Consider the following 24,332-nt stretch of genomic DNA (forward strand, 5'->3'; position numbering starts at 1 on the left):
TCCCTTGCCATCTACCTGCCATCTCCCTTGCCATCTACCTGCCATCTACCTATCTTCTCCCTGCACTCTCCCTTGCCCTCTACCTGTCTTCTCCCTGCCTTCTCCCTGCACTCTCCCTTGCCATCTACCTATCTTCTCCCTGCACTCTCCCTTGCCATCTACCTGTCTTCTCCCTTCCTTCTCCATGCCATCTCATATGCCATCTACCTGCCATCTCCCTTGCCATCTACCTGCCATCTACCCATCTTCTCCCTGCACTCTCCCTTGCCCTCTACCTGTCTTCACCCTGCCTTCTCCCTGCACTCTCCCTTGCATCTACCTGTCTTCTCCCTGCCTTCTCACTGCCATCTCTCTTGCCATCTCCCTGCACTCTCCCTTGCCATCTATCTGCCATCTACCTATCTTCTCCCTGCACTCTCCCTTGCCATCTACCTATCTTCTCCCTGCACTCTCCCTAGCCATCTACCTGTCTTCTCTCTGCCTTCTCCCTGCCATCTCCCTATCTTCTCCCTGCCTTCTCCTTGCCATCTCCCTATCTTCTCCCTGCCATCTCCCTATCTTCTCTCTGCCTTCTCCCTGCCATCTCCCTATCTTCTCCCTGCCTTCTCCCTGCACTCTCCCTTGCCATATCTCTTTGCTAATTGTCCTTTTACAGCATACATTAGACTCATGGTGGGTTCCCCACCCCCACACATTAGACTCTTGGTGGGTTCCCCACCCCCACACATTTGACTCTTGGTGGGTTCCCCACCCCCCACACATTAGACTCTCTGTGGGTTCCCCAGCCCCACACATTAGATTCTTGGTGGGTTCCCCACCCCCCACACACACCTACACACATAATGCTCAGGTGGAAGTTACCAACTTAGAGTTTTTCTTCAGGTCAGCGTGACCAGGACAGAAGTACAGCCTCTCGTATACATAGTCAACATGTCTCTCACTCTCAATTCAATTCAAGGGCTTTACTGACATGGGAAACATATGTTGTCATGCCATCTCTCTTGCCATCTACCTGCCATCTCCCTTCCCATCTACCTGCCTTCTCCCTGCGCTCTCCCTTGCCCTCTACCTGCCTTCTCCATGTATTCTCCCTGCCTTCTCCTTGCCATCTCCCTATCTTCTCCCTGCTTTCTCCCTATCTTCTCCCTGGACTCTCCCTTGCCATCTACCTGTCTTCTCCCTGCCTTCTCCTTGCCATCTCCCTTGCCATCTACCTGCCTTCTCCCCGCGCTCTCCCTTGCCCTCTACCTGCCATCCCCATGTCTTCTACCTGCCTTCTCCCTGCCATCTCCCTATCTTCTCCATGCCCTCTCCCTTGCCATCTACCTATCTTCTCCCTGCACTCTCCCTTGCCATCTACCTGCCTTCTCCCCGCGCTCTCCCTTGCCCTCTACCTGCCATCCCCATGTCTTCTACCTGCCTTCTCCCTGCCATCTCCCTATCTTCTCCCTGCCCTCTCCCTTGCCATCTACCTATCTTCTCCCTGCACTCTCCCTTGCCATCTACCTGCCATCTACCTGCCTTCTCCCTGCACTCTCCCTTGCCATCTACCTGCCATCTACCTATCTTCTCCCTGCACTCTCCCTTGCCATCTACCTGTCTTCTCCCAGCCTTCTCCATGCCATCTCCCTTGCCATCTACCTGCCATCTCCCTTGCCATCTACCTGTCTTCTCCCTGCCTTCTCCATGCGCTCTCCCTTTCCTCTACCTGCCTTCTACCTGCCTTCTCCCTGTCTACTCCCTGCCATCTTCCTATCTTCTCCCTGCCATCTCCCTATCTTCTCCCTGCACTCTCCCTTGCTATCTACCTATCTTCTCCCTGCACTCTCCCTTGCCCTCTACGTGTCTTCTCCCTGCCTTCTCCCTGCGCTCTCCCTTGCCCTCTACCTGCCTTCTCCATGTCTTCTCCCTGTCTTCTCCCTGCCATCTCCCTATCATCTCCCTGCACTCTCCCTTGCCCTCTACCTGCCTTCTACCTATCTTCTCCCTGCACTCTCCCTTACCATCTACCTGTCTTCTCCCTGCCTTCTCCCTGCCGTCTCCCTTGCCATCTACCTGTCTTCTCCCTGCCTTCTCCCTGCCGTCTCCCTTGCCATCTACCTGTCTTCTCCCTGCCTTCTCCCTGCCGTCTCCCTTGCCATCTACCTGCCGTCTCCCTTGCCATCAACCTGCCATCTCCCTTGCCATCTACCTGCCTTTTCCCTGTGCTCTCCCATGCCCTCTACCTGCCTTCTCCATGTCTTCTCCCTGCCTTCTCCCTGCACTCTCCCTGCCTTCTCCCTGCACTCTCCCTTGCCATCTACCTATCTTCTCCCTGAACTCTCCCTTGCCATGTACCTGTCTTCTCCCTGCCTTCTCCCTGAACTCTCCTTGCCATCTACCTATCTTCTCCCTGCACTCTCCCTTGCCATCTACCTGTCTTCTCCCTGCCTTCTCCCTGAACTCTCCTTGCCATCTACCTGTCTTCTCCCTGCCTTCTCCCTGCCATCTCCCTATCTTCTCCCTGCCTTCTCCCTGCACTCTCCCTATCTTCTCCCTGCCTTCTTCCTGCCTTCTCCCAGCCATCTCCCTATCTTCTCCCTATCTTCGCCCTGCCTTCTCCCTGCTTTCTCCCTATCTTCTCCCTGCTTTCTCCCTATCTTCTCCCTGCCATCTCCCTATCTTCGCCCTGCCTTTTCCCTGCTTTCTCCCTATCTTCTCCCTGCCCTCTCCTTGCCATCTCCCTATCTTCTCCCTGCCAGCTCTCTGCACTCTCCCTTGCCATCTCTCTTTGCTAATTGTCCTTTTACAGCATACATTAGACTCTTGGTGGGTTCCCCACCCCCACACATTAGACTCTTGGTGGGTTCCCCACCCCCACACATTAGACTCTTGGTGGGTTCCCCACCCCCACACATTAGACTCTTGGTGGGTTCCGCACCACCCACACATTAGACTCTTGGTGGGTTCCCCACCACCCACACATTAGACTCTTGGTAGGTTCCCCACCCCCCACACATTAGACTCTTGGTGGGTTCCCCACCCCCCACACATTAGACTCTTGTTGGGTTCCCCACCCCCCACACACACCTACACACATAATGCTCATGTGGAAGTTACCAACTTAGAGTTTTTCTTCAGGTCAGCGTGACCTGGACAGAAGACCAGCCTCTCGTATACATAGTCAACATGTCTCTCTCTCTCAATTCAATTCAAGGGCTTTACTGACATGGGACACATATGTTGTCATGCCATCTCCCTTGCCATCTGCCTGACTTCTCCCTGCCTTCTCCCTGCGCTCTCCCTTGCCCTCTACCTGCCTTATCCATGTATTCTCCCTGCCTTCTCCTTGCCATCTCCCTATCTTCTCCCTGCTTTCTCCCTATCTTTTCCCTGGACTCTCCCTTGCCATCTACCTGTCTTCTCCGTACCTTCTCCATGCCATATTTTGATAATTAGCAGGTATTTACCTAATTCTGCTCTGCATGCATTATTTGGTGTTCTACGTTGGACACAGAGGATATTTTTGCAGAATTCTGCGTGCAGATTCTCAATTTGGTGTTTGTCCTTTTATGAATTATTGGTTGGTGAGCAGACCCCAGACCTCTCAACCATAAACGGTAATGGGTTCTATAACTGATTCAAGTATTTTTAGATACCAGTTTGTATGTTGAATTTTATTTTCCTTTTGATGGAATAGAATGCCCTTCTTCCGTTGTCTCTCAGCTTTGTGGAATTGACCTGTGGCGCTGATGTTTAGGCTGAGGTATGTATAGTATTTTGTGTGCTCTAGGGCAACGGTGTCTAGATGGAATTTGTATTCATGGTCTCTCGCTCTCTCGCTCTCTCTCTCTCTCTCTCTCTCTCTCTCTCTCTCTCTCTCTCTCTCTCTCTCTTTCATAGCTAACTGCCAGGTCACTGTGATCCTTAATATGGCAGGCACAAAGTGGTTTTGCTCAATAACACCGATCTAAAGGATGTCTTGAGGAGATGGGAAACAGTGTGTGCGATGGGTGCAAGCCTGCTGTACCTGATAAGTACACACCACCTTCTCCCACGTGTCACCCTGACATACACACACACACACACACACACACACACACACACACACACACACACACACACACACACACGTGTGAGTCTGTAACATGTCAGAGTGACTTCTGAAGAGGTTCATAGTGTCCCCCACTAAACTTTATAATAATTTCCTTCTCCCTTTTCACACTTCTTTTTTTCCCATTTATATTTTAATCTCCTTCATTCCTTCTATCAAACCTAATCTCTCCATTATTACTGGCTATTCCTGTCTTCTTCTGGGATATGTTCTGTCCGTTGTGATGTAGGGAGAGGTTTTATGTTCCGTTTGCACCTCTTCCTTTGATTCTCAGAATCATTCTCAGCTCAACCTCTTCATTCCATACTGTGAATAGGTTGAGTTCCCTTCATCTATCTCTTTTTCTAACCCACATGTCTATCTCAACCTCTCTCTCCCCTCTCCATCTCTCCCCTCTCCATCCTCTCTCTCAATGCAATTTCAAATTCAATTTAAGGGCTTTATTGGCATGGGAAACACATGTTAACATTGCCAAAGCAATGTCTCTTCTCTCCCCTCTCCATCCTCTCCTCCACTCTCAACTCTCTGCCCCTCTCTCTACCCTCTCCATCCTCTCCCTCTCTTCCTCCCCTCTCAATTCCCTGCCCCTTTCCATCCTCTCCCTCTCTCCCTCCCCTCTCAACCCTCTGCCCCTCTCCATCCTCTCCCTCTCTCCCTCCCTTCTCAACCCTCTGCCCCTCTCTCTGCCCCTCTCCATCCTCTCCCTCTCTCCCTCCCTCCTCAACCCTCTGCCCCTCTCTCTCCCCTATCCATCCTCTCCCTCTCTCTCTCCCTCCCTTTTCAACCCTTTGCCCCTCTCTCTCCCCTCTCCATCCTCTCCCTCTCTCCCTCCCTTTTCAACCCTCTGCCCCTCTCTCTCCTCTCAATCCTCTCTCCCTCCCCTCTCAACCCTCTGCCCCTCTACCTCTCTCCCTCCCCTCTCAACCCTCTCCATCCTCTCCCTCTCTCCCTCCCTTTTCAACCCTCTGCCCCTCTCTCTCCTCTCGATCCTCTCTCCCTCCCTTCTCAACCCTCTGCCCCTCTCTCTCCCCTCCATCCTCTCCCGCCTATATCCTCCCCCCCCCTCTCTCCCCTCTCAATCCTCTCCCTCTATCACTATCCCCTCTTAGTCCTCTTTGACTCCTCTCACAATCTTTCCCTCACCATCGCTCTCTCTCTCTCTCTCTCTCACCATCTCTCTCTCTCTCTCTCTCTCTCTCTCTCTCTCTCACATCTCTCTCTCTCTCTCTCTCACCATCTCTCTCTCTCACCATCTCTCTCTCTCTCTCTCTCTCTCTCTCTCTCTCTGATGATAAAGGGATTACCGTGTACATTCCACCAGATAATGAAAGAGGACACACACATTGGTCACGTGATCTCCCAAAAGTTTCCACTACCCCTGATGGAGTAAACACTATTGTGCTCCCAGAGGTCCCGCCAGGACACACACACACACACACACACACACACACACACACACACACACACACACACACACACACACACACACACACACACACACACACACACACACACACACACACACACACACACACACACACTCACACAAACAATCACATACAAACACAAACACACACTCTCTCTCACTCTCTCCTGCATGCAGGGATACACACACACACACACTTCACACCCTGTCTACCTGTCTAAAGTAATAAGAATGGACATTACAGCCACACACACATTTTCTCCTAGTGTGTGATGGTGGAATGTTAGTCTTTGAAGATAAACCAGGTTTTTCTCCTAAAGCAGTAACAGTGGAATCCTGATGAGCTAATGATTACTGCCAGATCAACTAAGTACCATATTACTTATAACTAAGTGTCTTATTGTTAACTCATTAATGTTATAAATGACTTGACCAACAGATTGAAACAGTCCAGTCATGCTGGGGTGAGGGACATAAAGACAGGAAGCAGATGGTTGTGGTTGGTGGATAATAGACAGATCTGAGGTTAGGGACAACATAAAGACAGGAAGCAGATGGTTGTGGTTGGTGGATAACAGACAGATCTGAGGTGAGGGACAACATAAAGACAGGAAGCAGATGGTTGTGGTTGGTGGATAACAGACAGATCTGAAGTGAGGGACAACATAAAGACAGGAAGCAGATGGTTGTGGTTGGTGGATAACAGACAGATCTGAAGTGAGGGACAACATAAAGACAGGAAGCAGATGGTTGTGGTTGGTGGATAACAGACAGATCTGAGGTGAGGGACAACATAAAGACAGGAAGCAGATGGTTGTGGTTGGTGGATAACAGACAGATCTGAAGTGAGGGACAACATAAAGACAGGAAGCAGATGGTTGTGGTTGGTGGATAACAGACAGATCTGAAGTGAGGGACAACATAAAGACAGGAAGCAGATGGTTGTGGTTGGTGGATAACAGACAGATCTGAGGTGAGGGACAACATAAAGACAGGAAGCAGATGGTTGTGGTTGGTGGATAACAGACAGATCTGAAGTGAGGGACAACATAAAGACAGGAAGCAGATGGTTGTGGTTGGTGGATAACAGACAGATCTGAGGTGAGGGACAACATAAAGACAGGAAGCAGATGGTTGTGGTTGGTGGATAACAGACAGATCTGAGGTGAGGGACAACATAAAGACAGGAAGCAGATGGTTGTGGTTGGTGGATAATAGACAGATCTGAGGTGAGGGACAACATAAAGACAGGAAGCAGATGGTTGTGGTTGGTGGATAACAGACAGATCTGAGGTGAGGGACAACATAAAGACAGGAAGCAGATGGTTGTGGTTGGTGGATAACAGACAGATCTGAGGTGAGGGACAACATAAAGACAGGAAGCAGATGGTTGTGGTTGGTGGATAACAGACAGATCTGAGGTGAGGGACAACACAAAGACAGGAAGCAGATGGTTGTGGTTGGTGGATAACAGACAGATCTGAAGTGAGGGACAACATAAAGACAGGAAGCAGATGGTTGTGGTTGGTGGATAACAGACAGATCTGAGGTGAGGGACAACATAAAGACAGGAAGCAGATGGTTGTGGTTGGTGGATAACAGACAGATCTGAGGTGAGGGACAACATAAAGACAGGAAGCAGATGGTTGTGGTTGGTGGATAACAGACAGATCTGAAGTGAGGGACAACATAAAGACAGGAAGCAGATGGTTGTGGTTGGTGGATAACAGACAGATCTGAGGTGAGGGACAACATAAAGACAGGAAGCAGATGGTTGTGGTTGGTGGATAACAGACAGATCTGAAGTGAGGGACAACATAAAGACAGGAAGCAGATGGTTGTGGTTGGTGGATAACAGACAGATCTGAGGTGAGGGACAACATAAAGACAGGAAGCAGATGGTTGTGGTTGGTGGATAACAGACAGATCTGAAGTGAGGGACAACATAAAGACAGGAAGCAGATGGTTGTGGTTGGTGGATAACAGACAGATCTGAAGTGAGGGACAACATAAAGACAGGAAGCAGATGGTTGTGGTTGGTGGATAACAGACAGATCTGAAGTGAGGGACAACATAAAGACAGGAAGCAGATGGTTGTGGTTGGTGGATAACAGACAGATCTGAAGTGAGGGACAACATAAAGACAGGAAGCAGATGGTTGTGGTTGGTGGATAACATACATATCTGAAGTGAGGGACAACATAAAGACAGGAAGCAGATGGTTGTGGTTGGTGGATAACAGACAGATCTGAGGTGAGGGACAACATAAAGACAGGAAGCAGATGGTTGTGGTTGGTGGATAATAGACAGATCTGAGGTGAGGGACAACATAAAGACAGGAAGCAGATGGTTGTGGTTGGTGGATAACAGACAGATCTGAGTTGAGGGACAACATAAAGACAGGAAGCAGATGGTTGTGGTTGGTGGATAATAGACAGATCTGAGGTGAGGGACAACATAAAGACAGGAAGCAGATGGTTGTGGTTGGTGGATAATAGACAGATCTGAGGTGAGGGACAACATAAAGACAGGAAGCAGATGGTTGTGGTTGGTGGATAACAGACAGATCTGAGTTGAGGGACAACATAAAGACAGGAAGCAGATGGTTGTGGTTGGTGGATAATAGACAGATCTGAGGTGAGGGACAACATAAAGACAGGAAGCAGATGGTTGTGGTTGGTGGATAATAGACAGATCTGAGGTGAGGGACAACATAAAGACAGGAATCAGATGGTTGTGGTTGGTGGATAACAGACAGATCTGAGTTGAGGGACAACATAAAGACAGGAAGCAGATGGTTGTGGTTGGTGGATAACAGACAGATCTGAGTTGAGGGACAACATAAAGACAGGAAGCAGATGGTTGTGGTTGGTGGATAACAGACAGATCTGAAGTGAGGGACAACATAAAGACAGGAAGCAGATGGTTGTGGTTGGTGGATAATAGACAGATCTGAGGTGAGGGACAACATAAAGACAGGAAGCAGATGGTTGTGGTTGGTGGATAATAGACAGATCTGAGGTGAGGGACAACATAAAGACAGGAAGCAGATGGTTGTGGTTGGTGGATAACAGACAGATCTGAGTTGAGGGACAACATAAAGACAGGAAGCAGATGGTTGTGGTTGGTGGATAATAGACAGATCTGAGGTGAGGGACAACATAAAGACAGGAAGCAGATGGTTGTGGTTGGTGGATAATAGACAGATCTGAAGTGAGGGACAACATAAAGACAGGAAGCAGATGGTTGTGGTTGGTGGATAACAGACAGATCTGAGGTGAGGGACAACATAAAGACAGGAAGCAGATGGTTGTGGTTGGTGGATAATAGACAGATCTGGATACAGCCAGTCTCTACTCTTCCGCCATAGTTGTTTTGATGGAGGCCCAGTGGAGAGTCTAATCTGTTGTTGACAGAGTTGTAATTGAATTATTCCTGGTAGAGAGGTGTGTGTGTGTGTGTGTGTGTGTGTGTGTGTGTGTGTGTGTGTGTGTGTGTGTGTGTGTGTGTGTGTGTGTGTGTGTGTGTGTGTGTGTGTGTGTGTGTGTGTGTGTGTGTGTGTGTGTGTGTGTGTGTGTGTGTGTGTGTGTGTGTGTGTGTGTGGGTAGATTGGGCGTATTGTCGACGGTGAGGTTAGCATCACAAAGGGGTGCTAGTCCCCTGGTGAGGTTGGGTTGTCTGGCGCTTGAGTGTGTGTGTTTGCGCGTTGGTGTCTGGTGTGTGTGTTTGGTGTCTGGCGTGTGTGTTTGGTGTCTGGTGTGTGTGTTCGCGCGTTGGTGTCTTGTGTGTGCGTTGGCAGTTGGTCAGACTAATTGTGATGGTAATGTACTAGCCTTTGGCTGCTTGTCTGAGTGCCAGGCCAATTTGCATTACCTTTGTAGAGTTTGGCTCAGAATAACCTGTGTGCAATATGTTATTCGTCATTCTGTTTCTGTCTGTGTCTGTCTGTTTCTGTGTCTGTCTGTCTGAGTCTGTTTGTTTCTGTCTGTCTGTTTATGTCTGTCTGTTTATGTCTGTCTGTCTGTTTCTGTAAGTCTGTTTCTGTTTCTGTCTGTTTCTGTGTCTGTCTGTTTCTGTCTGTCTGATGCTGTTTCTGTGTCTGTCTGTCTGAGTCGGTTTGTTTCTGTCTGTTTATGTCTGTCTGTTTCTGTGTCTGTCTGTTTCTCTGTCTGTTTGTTTCTGTGACTGTCTGTTTCTGTGACTGTTTGTTTCTGTGACTGTTTCTGTGTCTGTCTATCTTTCTGTCTGTTTCTGTGTCTGTCTCTTTATCTGTCTGTCTGTTTCTGTGTCTGTCTGTTTCTTTTTCTGTCTGTTTCTGTGACAGTTTGTTTCTGTGACTGTTTCTGTGTCTGTTTCTGTGTCTGTTTGTGTGTCTGTCTGTTTCAGTGTCTGTCTGTATCTGTCTGCCTGTCTGTTTCAGATTTGTGCACCATAAAAATAAACGGTTAACAATGTATTGTGTTATTTTGGAGTCACTTTTATTGTAAATAAGAATATAATATGTTTCTAAACACTTCTAGATTGATGTGGATGCTACCATGATTATGAAACAGTCCTGAATGAATCCTGAATAATGATTATCATACCCCCAAGACATGCTAACCTCTCACCATTACAAGGTTAGCATTTTTGGGTGGGTACTATATTTGTGCCCTCTGTAACTTTGTCACATCCTAATTTACGATTCATTCAGGTCACATAATACGTTGCATGGATTCACTCTGTGTGCAGTAATAGTGTTTAACCAGATTTTTGAATGACTACCTCTTCTCTGTACCCCAAACATATAATTAACTGTAAGGTCCCTCAGTCAAGAAAACAGTCAAACACAGATTCAACCACAAAGACCAGGGAGGTTTTCCAATGCCTCGCAAAGAAGGGCACCAATTGGTAGAAAAAAAGTGGACATTGAATATACCATTGAGCATGGTGAAGTTATTAATTACACTTTGGATGGTGTATCAATAAACACAGTCACTACAAAGATACAGGTGTCCGTCCTGACTCAGGCGCCAGAGAGGAAGCAAACTGCACAGGGATTTCACCATGAGGCCAATGGTGACTTTAAAACAGTTGCCAAGTTTAATGGCTGTTATAGGAGAAAACTGAGGATGGATCAACAGCAATGTAGCTATTCCACAATACTAACCTAATTGACAGAGAATATAAATATTCCAAAACATGCATCCAGTTTGCAACAAGTCACTAAAATGATCCTGCTTAAAATGTGGCATTGCCATTCACTTTTTGTCCTGAATACAATGTATAGCACATTGTATTCAGGACAAAAAGTGAATGGCAATGCCACATGTTTGGGGCAAATCCAATACAACACATTACTGAGTACCATTTTCCATATTTTCAAGCCTAGTGGTGGCTGCATCATGTTATGAGTATGCTTGTCATCATTAAGGATAATGCCATGATTAAGACAAATTCATGAATAATGATGAGTGAGATGCTGTTCAAAGGCTTAAAAAAAACATGCAAACCTCATCATTACCAATAACAGGGGAGGGTAGCATTTTTGGGGGGTGTGATTGTTGTGCCCTTGTACGCCTAACTACTCATCATTATTCACAATCCATTCATGATTATCCATAATTTTGTCACCTAGTCAGCTCAGGGATTTGAACCAGCGGTCTTTCAGTTAATGGCCCAATGCTTTTAACCACTAGGCTACCTGCTGCCCCATATATACCTGCGGTTTAAGCCATATATCATTGAACCATTTTTCTTTGTGGTTAAAGGTTAACTTACAATGTGTTTGATCATCTTGACATTGCATCATAACATATTTCTAAATATGTGTTGTAGATCAGCTTCCTGAAATGTGGCATTGAGTAATTGTTTTATCCCAGTTGAAAACCTTTTTTGTTATTCTGGCATATTGATAAGACGGTTCCATAACCTCATCATTTCACCCCTCTGTCTTACTTCACAGGGCTACAACCCATGTCTCCTTCAATAGCTAGGCTTGGGGAAAACTTATGCACTCCCAGAAAACATTGTATGGCTCTATTCTGAAAGAGTTTGCTGTTTTGTATTCTTTCAAACCCCATATTTCAGGAGTTCAGAATAGGACACATACATGAATTATAGAGCTATGAATATGTACGATAGCCAAGGTCTTTACAGATTTTAAGATGACCCCAATGCTGTACCTGCACAATCTGTTATAGGTCTTTACACCCTCCTCAAAGGTCATACATTCATCAAAAAGGAATTAAGGTATATACACGGAGTGTACAAAACATGATTAACACCTGATCTTTCCATGAAATAGACTGACCAGGTGAATCCAGGTGGAAGCTATGATCCCTTAATTATGTCACTTATTAAATCCACTTCAATCAGCGTAGATAAATGGGAGGAGACAAGCTAAAGAAGGATTTTTAAGCCTTGAGACAATTGAGACATGGATTGTGTATCTGTGCCATTCAGATGGTGAATGGGCAAGACAAAAGATTTAAGTGCCTTTGAACGGGGTATGGTAGTAGGTGCCAGGCTCACCGATTTGAGTCAAGAACTGCAACACTGCTGGGTTTTTCATGCTCAACAGTTTCCTGTGTGTATCAAGAATGGTCCACCACCCAAAGAACATCCAGCCAACTTGACACAACTGTGGGAAGCATTGGAGTCAACATGGGCCAGCATCCCTGTGGAACGCTTTCGACACCTTGTAGAACCCATGCCCCGAAAATTGAGGCTGTTCTGAGAGGGTGCAACTCAATATTAGGAAGGTGTTCGTATATGAGCAAGTGAGGTTTAGGGGCATTGTTCCAAAATTACAAAATCAAATCAAAAATCTGTGTGATCATGCTCTCCGTAGGCGAGGTATGCATACTTCTTAGTTTACTCTTAATCTGGGTTTTACCTGCCTGGGTTTACCTTGGTTAATCATTCATCTTCATTTTGACAGTGTTCTCCAGAGATTGACAGTGTTCAACATACCTTGCCGATCAAACTCACTCTCTGCAAGGATGACAACATAATCTGCATACAATCGTATCCCCAGGGTCGTGTCATATAATTTAACTCCTAGGTTAGCGTGCTTGATTTGCTTCACCAAAAGGGCAAACAAAGTTTGGGAAAGCACACTTCCTTGTTTCACTTCAAACAGAAACCATCCATTCTTCAACTAATTTACCTGTATACAGGAGACTGGACCTCTACATAGAGATTTAATTGCATCCACTCCAGCATTTATACATTTAAAAGCAACAAAGATCTCTAGTTACCCAATCAAAGGCCTTTTGGAAATCAACAAAACATATGTAGGTTTACATTCTTGTAGTGTGGCTCTAATCACAGTGGATACAGTTTACAGGGCCTTCAGAAAGTGTTATACCCATTGACACATTGTGTTGTGTAACAGACTGAATTAAAGATGGATTCAATAGATTTTTTTTCTCACCCATCTACACACAATACCTCATAATGACAAAGTGAAAACATGTTTTATGACATTTTTGAAAATGTATTGAAAATTCAATTCAGAAATATCTCATTTACGTAAGTATTCACACACCTGAGTCAATACATGCTCAAATCACCTTAGGCAGCGATTACAGCTGTGAGTCTTTCTGGGTAGCTATCCACATCCTGGATTGTACAATATTTTCCCATCATTCTTTTCAAATGTAATCAAACTCTGTCAAATTGGTTGTTGATATAATGTATACACTAGGAGTCAGGAAGCAGGTGCAGAAGGTGAGTTTCATAATAAGAAACATGAAGAATATTCAAAACAGGACAAGCTTACTGAACGGAAACAAAACCAACACTGCCTGAAGACAGGCTACTGAGGGCTAAATAAAGGGGAAGTAATCATGATAATGTTGAAGTTCAGGTGTGCATAAAGATGGGATGCAGGTGTGCATAATGATGGTTGACATGAACGCGTAATGTGGGTTGCCAGGACCGGTGGTTAGTAGACCGGCTACGTCAAGCACCGGAGCGGGACAGCGGGAGCAGGCGTGACAGTTGATTGTTGCTAGACAACCATTTCCAAGTCTTGCCATAGATTTTCATGAAGATTTAAGTCAAAACTGTAACTCGTACACTCAAGAACATTCACTGTCTTCTTGGTAACCAACTCCAGTGTAGATTTGGCCTTTTTATTTAGGTTGTTGTCCTGCTAAAAGGTGAATTAATCTCCCAGTGTCTGGTGGAAAGCAGACTGAACCAAGTTTTCCTCTAGGATTTTGCCTGTGATAAGCTCCATTCCATTTTTTATCCTGAAAAACTCCTCAACGATTACAAGCATACCCATAACATGATGCAGCCACCACTATGCTTGAAAAAATGGAGCACAGTACTCAATAATGTGTTGTATTGGATTTGCCCCAAACAAAACACTTTATTATATTCAGGACAAAAAGTTAATTTGCTTTGCCACATTTCTTGCAGTATTACTTTAGTGCATTTTTGGAAACAGGATGCATGTTTAGGATTCTTTTTATTCTACGCAGGCTTCCTTCTTTTCACTCTGTCAATTAGGTTAGTTTTGTGGAGTAACTATAATGTTGTTGATCGATCATCAGTTTTCTCTTATCACAGCCATGTTACTGTTTCAAAGTCACCATTGGCCTCATGGTAAAATCCCTGGGTGTCTTTCTTTCTTTCCGGCAACTGAGTTAGGAAGGATGCCTGTATCTTTGTAGTGACTGGGTGTATTGATACACCATCCAAAGTGTAGTTAATAACTTCACCATGATCATAGGGATATTGAATGTTTGCTTTTTTACCCATCTACCAATAGGTGCCCTTCTCTTCCCCTTTCCCTTTACTTGTGAGCCTTTGGAAAAACTCCCTGGTCGTTGTGGTTGAATGTGGTTGAATGTGGTTGAAATTCACAGCTCTACTGAGGTACCTGTGTGGTTCACAGATGAGGTAGTCATTAAAAAAATCATGTTGAGAACTTCTTCGGGATCAGCGGGTCCCCTGCATGACGGTTGACCTTACGTAGGCTAATGCGATTAGCATGAGGTTGTAAGTAACAACAAAATTTACCAGAACATAGACATATCTGATATTGTCAGAAAGATTACATTCGTGTTAATCTAACGGCACTGTCCAATTTACAGTAGCTATTACAGTGAAAAAATACCATGCTATTGTTTAAGGAGAGTACACAATTTTGAACATGAACAGTTATTAATAAACAAATTAGGCACATTTGGGCAAAAATGGTTCATTGGATCAGTCTAAAACTTTAGACATACACTGCTGCCATCTAGTGGCCAAAATCTAAATTGTACCTGGGCTGGAATAATACATTATGGCCTTTCTCTTGATTTCAAAGATGATGGTAAAAATTTTACAAATGAACGGTTGTTTTTTTCTTGGTATTATCTTTTACCAGATCTATTGTGTTATATTCTACTACATTCCTTTCACATTTCCATAAACTTCAAAGTGTTTCCTTTCAAATGGTACTAAGAATATGCATATCCTTGCTTCAGGGCCTGAGCTACCGGCAGTTAGATTTGAGTATGTCATTTTAGGCAAAGATTTTTTTTTTTAAATAGGGGCAAATCCTTAACACTATTACTGGACACAGAGTCAGTCGATGCAACTTATTACGTTACTTGTTAAGCACATTTTTACTCCTGAACTTATTTAGGCTTGCCATAATTTGAATCTATTTTAAATTCAGGCTGTAACACAACAAAATGTGGAAAAAGTCAAGGGGTGTGAATACTTTCTGAGTGCAGTGTAAATCTATACAAGGCATGTTTAATGAAACCCAATCTGCTCATGTACAAGTAATTCTGACATGACCAAATACTGAGTCAACCTGTTGTTTAGCATCCCAGAGTATTACATGCGGACTGTGCTAATAATGCTGATGCGTTTGTAATTTAATGAGACCCCTGGATCATTCTTTGATGACTTTGGGATTGGTTTAATGAAAACTTTGTACCCAGTTGAAGGGATGATACCATTTTCAAAACACATTTGGAAACGTCAGAATTGAGTCAGCTAGGAAACTTTAAGACCTCATTATGAGGCTCCTCCTGTTGAGCTTTGCTTTTTGAACACGTTTTGTGTCTGTGTCTTTGCAGATGGATGTAAGGATGTGAGTCCATGAGGATGTGAGCACAGTTCATTCAGAAATTATTCAAGATCCCTTGACTTTTTCCACATTTTGTTACGTTACATCTTTATTCTAAAATGTATTAAATTGTTTTTTTCCTCATCAATCTACACACAATACCCCATAATGACAAAGAAAAAACAGATTATAGACATTTTTGCAAATGCATTCAAAATAAAACTGAAATATCACATTTACATAAGTATTCAGACCATTTACTCAGTACTTTGTTGTAGCACCTTTTGGCAGTGATTACAGCCTGTAGTCTTCTTGGGTATGACGCTACAAGCTTGGCACACCTGTATTTGGGGAGTTTCTCACATTCCTCTCTGCAAATCCTTTCAAGCTCTGTCATGTTGGATGGGGAGTGTTGCTGCACAGCTATTTTCAGGTCTCTCCAGAAATGTTCAATCAGGTTCAAGTCCGGGCTCTGGCTTGGCCACTCAAGAACATTCAGAGACTTGTCCCGAAGCCACTCCTGCATTGTCTTGGCTTTGTGCTTATGGCTGTTGTCCTGTTGGAAGGTAAACCTTCGCCCCAGTCTGAGGTCCTGAGCACTCTGGAGCAGATTTTCATCAAGGATCTCTCTGTACTTTGCTCTGGTCATCTTTCCCTTGACCATGGCAAGTCTCCCAGTCCCTGATGTTGAAAAACATCCCCAAAGCATGATGCTACCACCACCATGCTTCACTGTAGGGATGATGCCAGGTTTCCTCCAGATGTAACGCTTGGCATTCAGGCCAGAGAGTTCCATCTTGGTTTCATCAGACCCAGAGAATCTTGTTTCTCATGGTCTGAGAGTCTTTAGGTGTCTTTTGGAAAACTCAAAGTGGGCTGTCATGTGCTTTTAACTGATGAGTGGCTTCTGCCTGGCCACTCTACCATAAAGGCCTGATTGGAGGAGTGCTGCAGAGATTGCTGTCCTTCTGGAAGGTTCTCCCATCTCCACAGAGGAACTCTAGAGCTCTGTCAAAGTGACTGTCAGGTTCTTGATCATCTCCCTGACAAAGGCCCTTCTCCCCAATTGTTCAGTTTGCTGGGTGGCCAGCTCTAGGAAGAGTCTTGGTGTTTCCAAACTTGTTCCATTTAACAATAATGGAGGTCACTGTGTTCTTGGGGACCTTCAATGCTGCAGAAATGTTTTGGTATCCTTCCCCAGATCTGTGCCTCAACACAATCCTGTCTCGGAGCTCTACGGACAATTCCTTCAACCTCAAGACTTGGTTTTTGCTCTGACATACACTGTCAACAGTGGGACCTTATATAGACAGGTGTGTGACTTTCCAAATCATATCCAATCAATTAAATTTACCACAGCTGGACTCCAAACAAGTTGCAGAAACATCTCAAGGATGATCAATGGAAACAGGATACATCTGAGCTCAATTTCAAGTCTCATAGCAAAGGGTCTGAATAGTTATGTAAATAAGGTATTTCTGTTTTTTGTTTTTGTATACATTTGCTTTTGATTGTGGTTTCAACCAGAAACCTTAGAAGAAATAAGTATATATTGACTACAGTAAATCCAATAATAGCAACTTTACTTCCACAATCCAATAACTGACTCCTGACCTGAAGGACATCAGAAATCAATAAAAGGGGGCAGGTTTACAAGAGTGCAAAGTTCAAGTGGTATTATCTGACCTTACACAGTGCTGGAATATAAACCTGTCCACAAAAAAACATACTGTATCAGAAATGATAAATAAAAGCAACAATAAAATAGATGAAACCATAAATCAATGCAGCTGAGCAGTCCATACTAATGCAATTGAGATATCTGAAGTCTGCATTGTATTCCACCTCCTTGATTAACCTCCCTCCCTGTATCCATTCATTCATTCTAAACGTCTGTTTGTTGAGACCCGGGGGTGGAACAAAAAGAAAGAGAGAGAGAGAGAAGAAGAATGGCACAGGTCAGGGTGAATGGACTTGGAGTATAAACGCATGTGCGCACAGAAAAAGACACAAAAATGTGCACGGCTGCATGCATGCACAAATGCACATACACACAAACATACAAAATGTACACATACACACATACACACATACACACATACATACAAAATGTACACATACACACATACACACATACACACATACATACAAAATGTACCCATACACACATACATACAAAATGTACACATACACACATACACACATACACACATACACACATACACACATACATACAAAATGTACCCATACACACATACATACAAAATGTACACATACACACATACACACATGCATACAAAATGTACCCATACACACATACACACATACATACAAAATGTACACATACACACATACACACATACACACATACACACATACACACATACACACATACATACAAAATGTACCCATACACACATACATACAAAATGTACACATACACACATACACACATGCATACAAAATGTACACATACACACATACACACATACATACAAAATGTACCCATACACACATACATACAAAATGTACACATACACACATACACACATGCATACAAAATGTACACATACACACATACACACATACATACAAAATGTACACATACACACATACACACAAACATACAAAATGTACCCATACACACATACACACATACATACAAAATGTACACATACACACATACACACATGCATACAAAATGTACACATACACACATACACACATACACACATGCATACAAAATGTACACATACACACATACACACAAACATACAAAATGTACACATACACACATACACACATACATACAAAATGTACCCATACACACATACATACAAAATGTACACATACACACATACACACATGCATACAAAATGTACACATACACACATACACACAAACATACAAAATGTACACATACAGCGCCTTCGGAAAGTATTCATAACCTTTGACCACATTTTGTTCTTTTACAGCCTTATTCTTGAATAGATTCAACATTTTTTCACCTCAGCAATCTACACAAAATACCCCATAATGACAAAGTGGAAACAGGGTTTCATTTTTTTGCAAATGTATACAAAAACAAAAAACAGAAAAACCTTATTTACATAACTATTCAGACCCTTTGCTATGAGACTTGAAATTGAGCTCAGATGTATCCTGTTTCCATTGATCATCCTTGAGATGTTTCTGCAACTTGTTTGGAGTTCACCTGTGGTAAATTTAATTGATTGGATATGATTTGGAAAGACACACACCTGTCTATATAAGGTCCCACTGTTGACAGTGTATGTCAGAGCAAAAACCAAGTCTTGAGGTTGAAGGAATTGTCTCTTTTGTGTAATCAGTGACCAATACCTTTAAATTCCAACGGAACTCACTGTGGATGAAGAACCCTTGGCTAGTTAGCAAGCCTGTAAGCTACACTGATATCATGTGAAGTGTCATGTGATGAATGTGATCAGCCATTAGGGCTTTAGAGAGGGTTAGAGTGGGTTAGAGAGGGTTAGAGTGGGTTAGAGAGGGTTAGAGTGGGTTAGAGTGGGATAGAGAGGGTTAGATAGGGTTAGAGTGGGTTAGAGAGGGTTAGAGAGGGTTAGAGTGGGTTAGAGTGGGTTAGAGTGGGTTAGAGAGGGTTAGAGTGGGTTAGAGTGGGTTAGCGTGGGTTCGAGTACAGACATCACCATCCTGCTAGGGAGAGTTCAGAGAGAACCCACTCCTCTAATTCAAAAAATATTTTGCACACACTGAAATATGCACACCAACACAAACACACACGCACACACACATGAACACATACACAGAAACAAAGTACAGCTTTGTCTGGACTTCTCCAGACTACTCTAAACCCCCTTACGCCACTAACACAGACACACACAGTTCACACACACACTTTGACAATACGAGTGGTTTATGTCTCCGACCATCTGCTCATTTAGGTTTGCCTCATTTAGCAGGGACACTCTGTGACATCATCACACAGGGACAGCCTGTCTGTCTGCACTCTGGGTCACACATCAGCTGGCGACGAAACAGAGGAAGTTCAGATCACACAGAGAAGTCTAGCTGTAATTGGATAAAGGCTACTATGAGTGTGTTATTAGACCTTAGGGCGTACACTAGTGTAAAGCACCCACCTGGATAATATACTCCGGGGAGAAGTCAACCTTAACCACAGATCTGGGATGAGCTGACCCTACCTTCACGGCATCCTAACTTTAGAGAGAAGTGTATATGGGTAACTATCTGACTCTAAAGAATGCATAACAGCTTGTTTATTGCTAGTATGATCACCGCACATCTGTTGGTCAACTGAAGAATGGGAATGTCAACCCTTTTAATTGGCTTTTCCAATGACATAAGGCCCCACAAATTACTCAACCCGCAAGTTATTCTCTTAAAATCTCCCACATGAATCAAGCTATGTTAATATACTGTATGTTATTCATGTTGTTAAAGTTGTCCACACATCCCTTACCAGTGTTCTCTCCACCCAAACACAAATGATCAAAGGCTGTCTCTAACAACACAATATAGAGCTGACCCACTCTGTCCCTCTCCTCTTCGACCAAAACAATCCCTCCCCCTCTTCCAACTGACCTCTCACAGCAGTGGTTGCCCCTGGCAACACCAATAGGAACAGATGCTGCGGAGCTGGCCCGCCTTTTGACCCCCATTAACCTATGACCCCTCTAGTTTCTGAATGGGCGGGTCATCCGAGAGGCCCCACCAGAACTGAAAAGTTTCTATATGTGGTTCTGGTCTTCATAACCTGCCTGAGACACAAATCTAGGGTCAGACTGTGCCATCACCAGCCCCAATCCGAGCCTTACCATTAAGCGATGCCATTAGGCGAATTCTTAGATATTAGGTTTTGTTGTGGAATTTGTTAGATATTAGGTTTTGTTGTGAAATTGTTAGGTATTAGCTTTTGTTGTGGAATTTGTTAGATATTAGCTTTTGCTGTGGAATTTGTTAGATATTAGGTTTTGTTGTGAAATTTGTTAGATATTAGGTTTTGTTGTGGAATTGTTAGATATTAGGTTTTGTTGTGGAATTTGTTAGGTATTAGCTTTTGCTGTGGAATTTGTTAGATATTAGGTTTTGTTGTGAAATTGTTAGGTATTAGCTTTTGCTGTGGAATTTGTTAGATATTAGGTTTTGTTGTGAAATTGTTAGGTATTAGCTTTTGCTGTGGAATTTGTTAGGTATTAGCTTTTGCTGTGGAATTTGTTAGGTATTAGCTTTTGTTGTGGAATTTGTTAGATATTAGGTTTTGTTGTGAAATTTGTTAGATATTAGCTTTTGTTGTGGAATTTGTTAGATATTAGGTTTTGTTGTGAAATTGTTAGATATTAGGTTTTGTTGTGGAATTTGTTAGGTATTAGCTTTTGCTGTGGAATTTGTTAGGTATTAGCTTTTGCTGTGGAATTTGTTAGGTATTAGCTTTTGCTGTGGAATTTGTTAGGTATTAGCTTTTGCTGTGGAATTTGTTAGATATTAGGTTTTGTTGTGGAATTGTTAGATATTAGGTTTTGTTGTGGAATTTGTTAGGTATTAGGTTTTGTTGTGGAATTTGTTAGGTATTAGCTTTTGCTGTGGAATTTGTTAGGTATTAGCTTTTGCTGTGGAATTGTTAGATATTAGGTTTTGTTGTGGAATTTGTTAGGTATTAGCTTTTGCTGTGGAATTGTTAGATATTAGGTTTTGTTGTGGAATTTGTTAGGTATTAGCTTTTGCTGTGGAATTTGTTAGGTATTAGCTTTTGCTGTGGAATTTGTTAGGTATTAGCTTTTGCTGTGGAATTTGTTAGGTATTAGCTTTTGCTGTGGCATTGTTAGATATTAGGTTTTGTTGTGAAATTTGTTAGGTATTAGCTTTTGTTGTGGAATTTGTTAGATATTACCTGTTAGATACTGCTGCACTGCTGGTTCTAGAAGCATAAGAATTTCGCTACACTCGCGATAACATTTGCTTACCATGTGTATGTGACCAATAACATCTGCTAACCATGTGTATGTGACCATTAACATCTGCTAACCATGTGTATGTGACCATTAACATCTGCTAACCTTGTGTATGTGACCAATAACATCTGCTAACCATGTGTATGTGACCATTAACATCTGCTAACCATGTGTATGTGACCAATAACATCTGCTAACCATGTGTATGTGACCATTAACATCTGCTAACCTTGTGTATGTGACCAATAACATCTGCTAACCATGTGTATGTGACCATTAACATCTGCTAACCATGTGTATGTGACCAATAACATCTGCTAACCATGTGTATGTGACCATTAACATCTGCTAACCATGTGTATGTGACCAATAACATCTGCTAACCATGTGTATGTGACCATTAACATCTGCTAACCTTGTGTATGTGACCATTAACATCTGCTAACCATGTGTATGTGACCAATAACATCTGCTAACCATGTGTATGTGACCATTAACATCTGCTAACCATGTGTATGTGACCAATAACATCTGCTAACCATGTGTATGTGACCAATAACATCTGCTAACCATGTGTATGTGACCATTAACATCTGCTAACCATGTGTATGTGACCATTAACATCTGCGAACCTTGTGTATGTGACCATTAACATCTGCTAACCATGTGTATGTGACCATTAACATCTGCTAACCATGTGTATGTGACCATTAACATCTGCTAACCATGTGTATGTGACCAATAACATCTGCTAACCATGTGTATGTGACCAATAACATCTGCTAACCATGTGTATGTGACCATTAACATCTGCTAACCATGTGTATGTGACCATTAACATCTGCTAACCATGTGTATGTGACCATTAACATCTGCTAACCATGTGTATGTGACCATTAACATCTGCTAACCATGTGTATGTGACCAATAACATCTGCTAACCTTGTGTATGTGACCATTAACATCTGCTAACCATGTGTATGTGACCATTAACATCTGCTAACCATGTGTATGTGACCATTAACATCTGCTAACCATGTGTATGTGACCATTAACATCTGCTAACCATGTGTATGTGACCATTAACATCTGCTAACCATGTGTATGTGACCAATAACATCTGCTAACCTTGTGTATGTGACCATTAACATCTGCTAACCATGTGTATGTGACCATTAACATCTGCTAACCATGTGTATGTGACCATTAACATCTGCTAACCATGTGTATGTGACCAATAACATCTGCTAACCATGTGTATGTGACCAATAACATCTGCTAACCATGGGTATGTGACCAATAACATCTGCTAATCATGTGTATGTGACCATTAACATCTGCTAACCATGTGTATGTGACCAATAACATCTGCTAACCATGTGTATGTGACCATTAACATCTGCTAACCATGTGTATGTGACCATTAACATCTGCTAACCATGTGTATGTGACCATTAACATCTGCTAACCATGGGTATGTGACCAATAACATCTGCTAACCATGTGTATGTGACCATTAACATCTGCTAACCATGTGTATGTGACAATTAACATCTGCTAACCATGGGTATGTGACCATTAACATCTGCTAACCATGTGTATGTGACCATTAACATCTGCTAACCATGTGTATGTGACCATTAACATCTGCTAACCATGGGTATGTGACCATTAACATCTGCTAACCATGTGTATGTGACCATTAACATCTGCTAACCATGTGTATGTGACCATTAACATCTGCTAACCATGTGTATGTGACCATTAACATCTGCTAACCATGTGTATGTGACCAATAACATCTGCTAACCATGTGTATGTGACCAATAACATCTGCTAACCATGTGTATGTGACCATTAACATCTGCTAACCATGTGTATGTGACCATTAACATCTGCTAACCATGTGTATGTGACCATTAACATCTGCTAACCATGGGTATGTGACCATTAACATCTGCTAACCATGTGTATGTGACCATTAACATCTGCTAACCATGTGTATGTGACCATTAACATCTGCTAACCATGTGTATGTGACCATTAACATCTGCTAACCATGTGTATGTGACCAATAACATCTGCTAACCATGTGTATGTGACCATTAACATCTGCTAACCATGTGTATGTGACCAATAACATCTGCTAACCATGTGTATGTGACCATTAACATCTGCTAACCATGGGTATGTGACCATTAACATCTGCTAACCATGTGTATGTGACCATTAACATCTGCTAACCATGGGTATGTGACCAATAACATCTGCTAACCATGTGTATGTGACCAATAACATCTGCTAACCATGTGTATGTGACCATTAACATCTGCTAACCATGTGTATGTGACCAATAACATCTGCTAACCATGTGTATGTGACCATTAACATCTGCTAACCATGGGTATGTGACCATTAACATCTGCTAACCATGTGTATGTGACCATTAACATCTGCTAACCATGGGTATGTGACCAATAACATCTGCTAACCATGTGTATGTGACCATTAACATCTGCTAACCATGTGTATGTGACCATTAACATCTGCTAACCATGTGTATGTGACCATTAACATCTGCTAACCATGGGTATGTGACCATTAACATCTGCTAACCATGGGTATGTGACCATTAACATCTGCTAACCATGTGTATGTGACCAATAACATCTGCTAATCATGTGTATGTGACCATTAACATCTGCTAACCATGTGTATGTGACCAATAACATCTGCTAACCATGTGTATGTGACCAATAACATCTGCTAACCATGTGTATGTGA

General features: G+C 43.1%; 1 protein-coding gene across 1 annotated transcript in view; it reads left to right on the forward strand.

Moving 5' to 3' along the window:
• LOC110504559 (unconventional myosin-XVI) overlaps nucleotides 1-24,332 on the forward strand; it is a 223,858-nt gene that overhangs the window by 146,233 nt on the left and 53,293 nt on the right. The window lies entirely within an intron of this gene.

Source organism: Oncorhynchus mykiss, chromosome 3 (genome assembly GCF_013265735.2).
Source record: "Oncorhynchus mykiss isolate Arlee chromosome 3, USDA_OmykA_1.1, whole genome shotgun sequence".
Classification (NCBI taxonomy): Eukaryota; Metazoa; Chordata; class Actinopteri; order Salmoniformes; family Salmonidae; genus Oncorhynchus; species Oncorhynchus mykiss.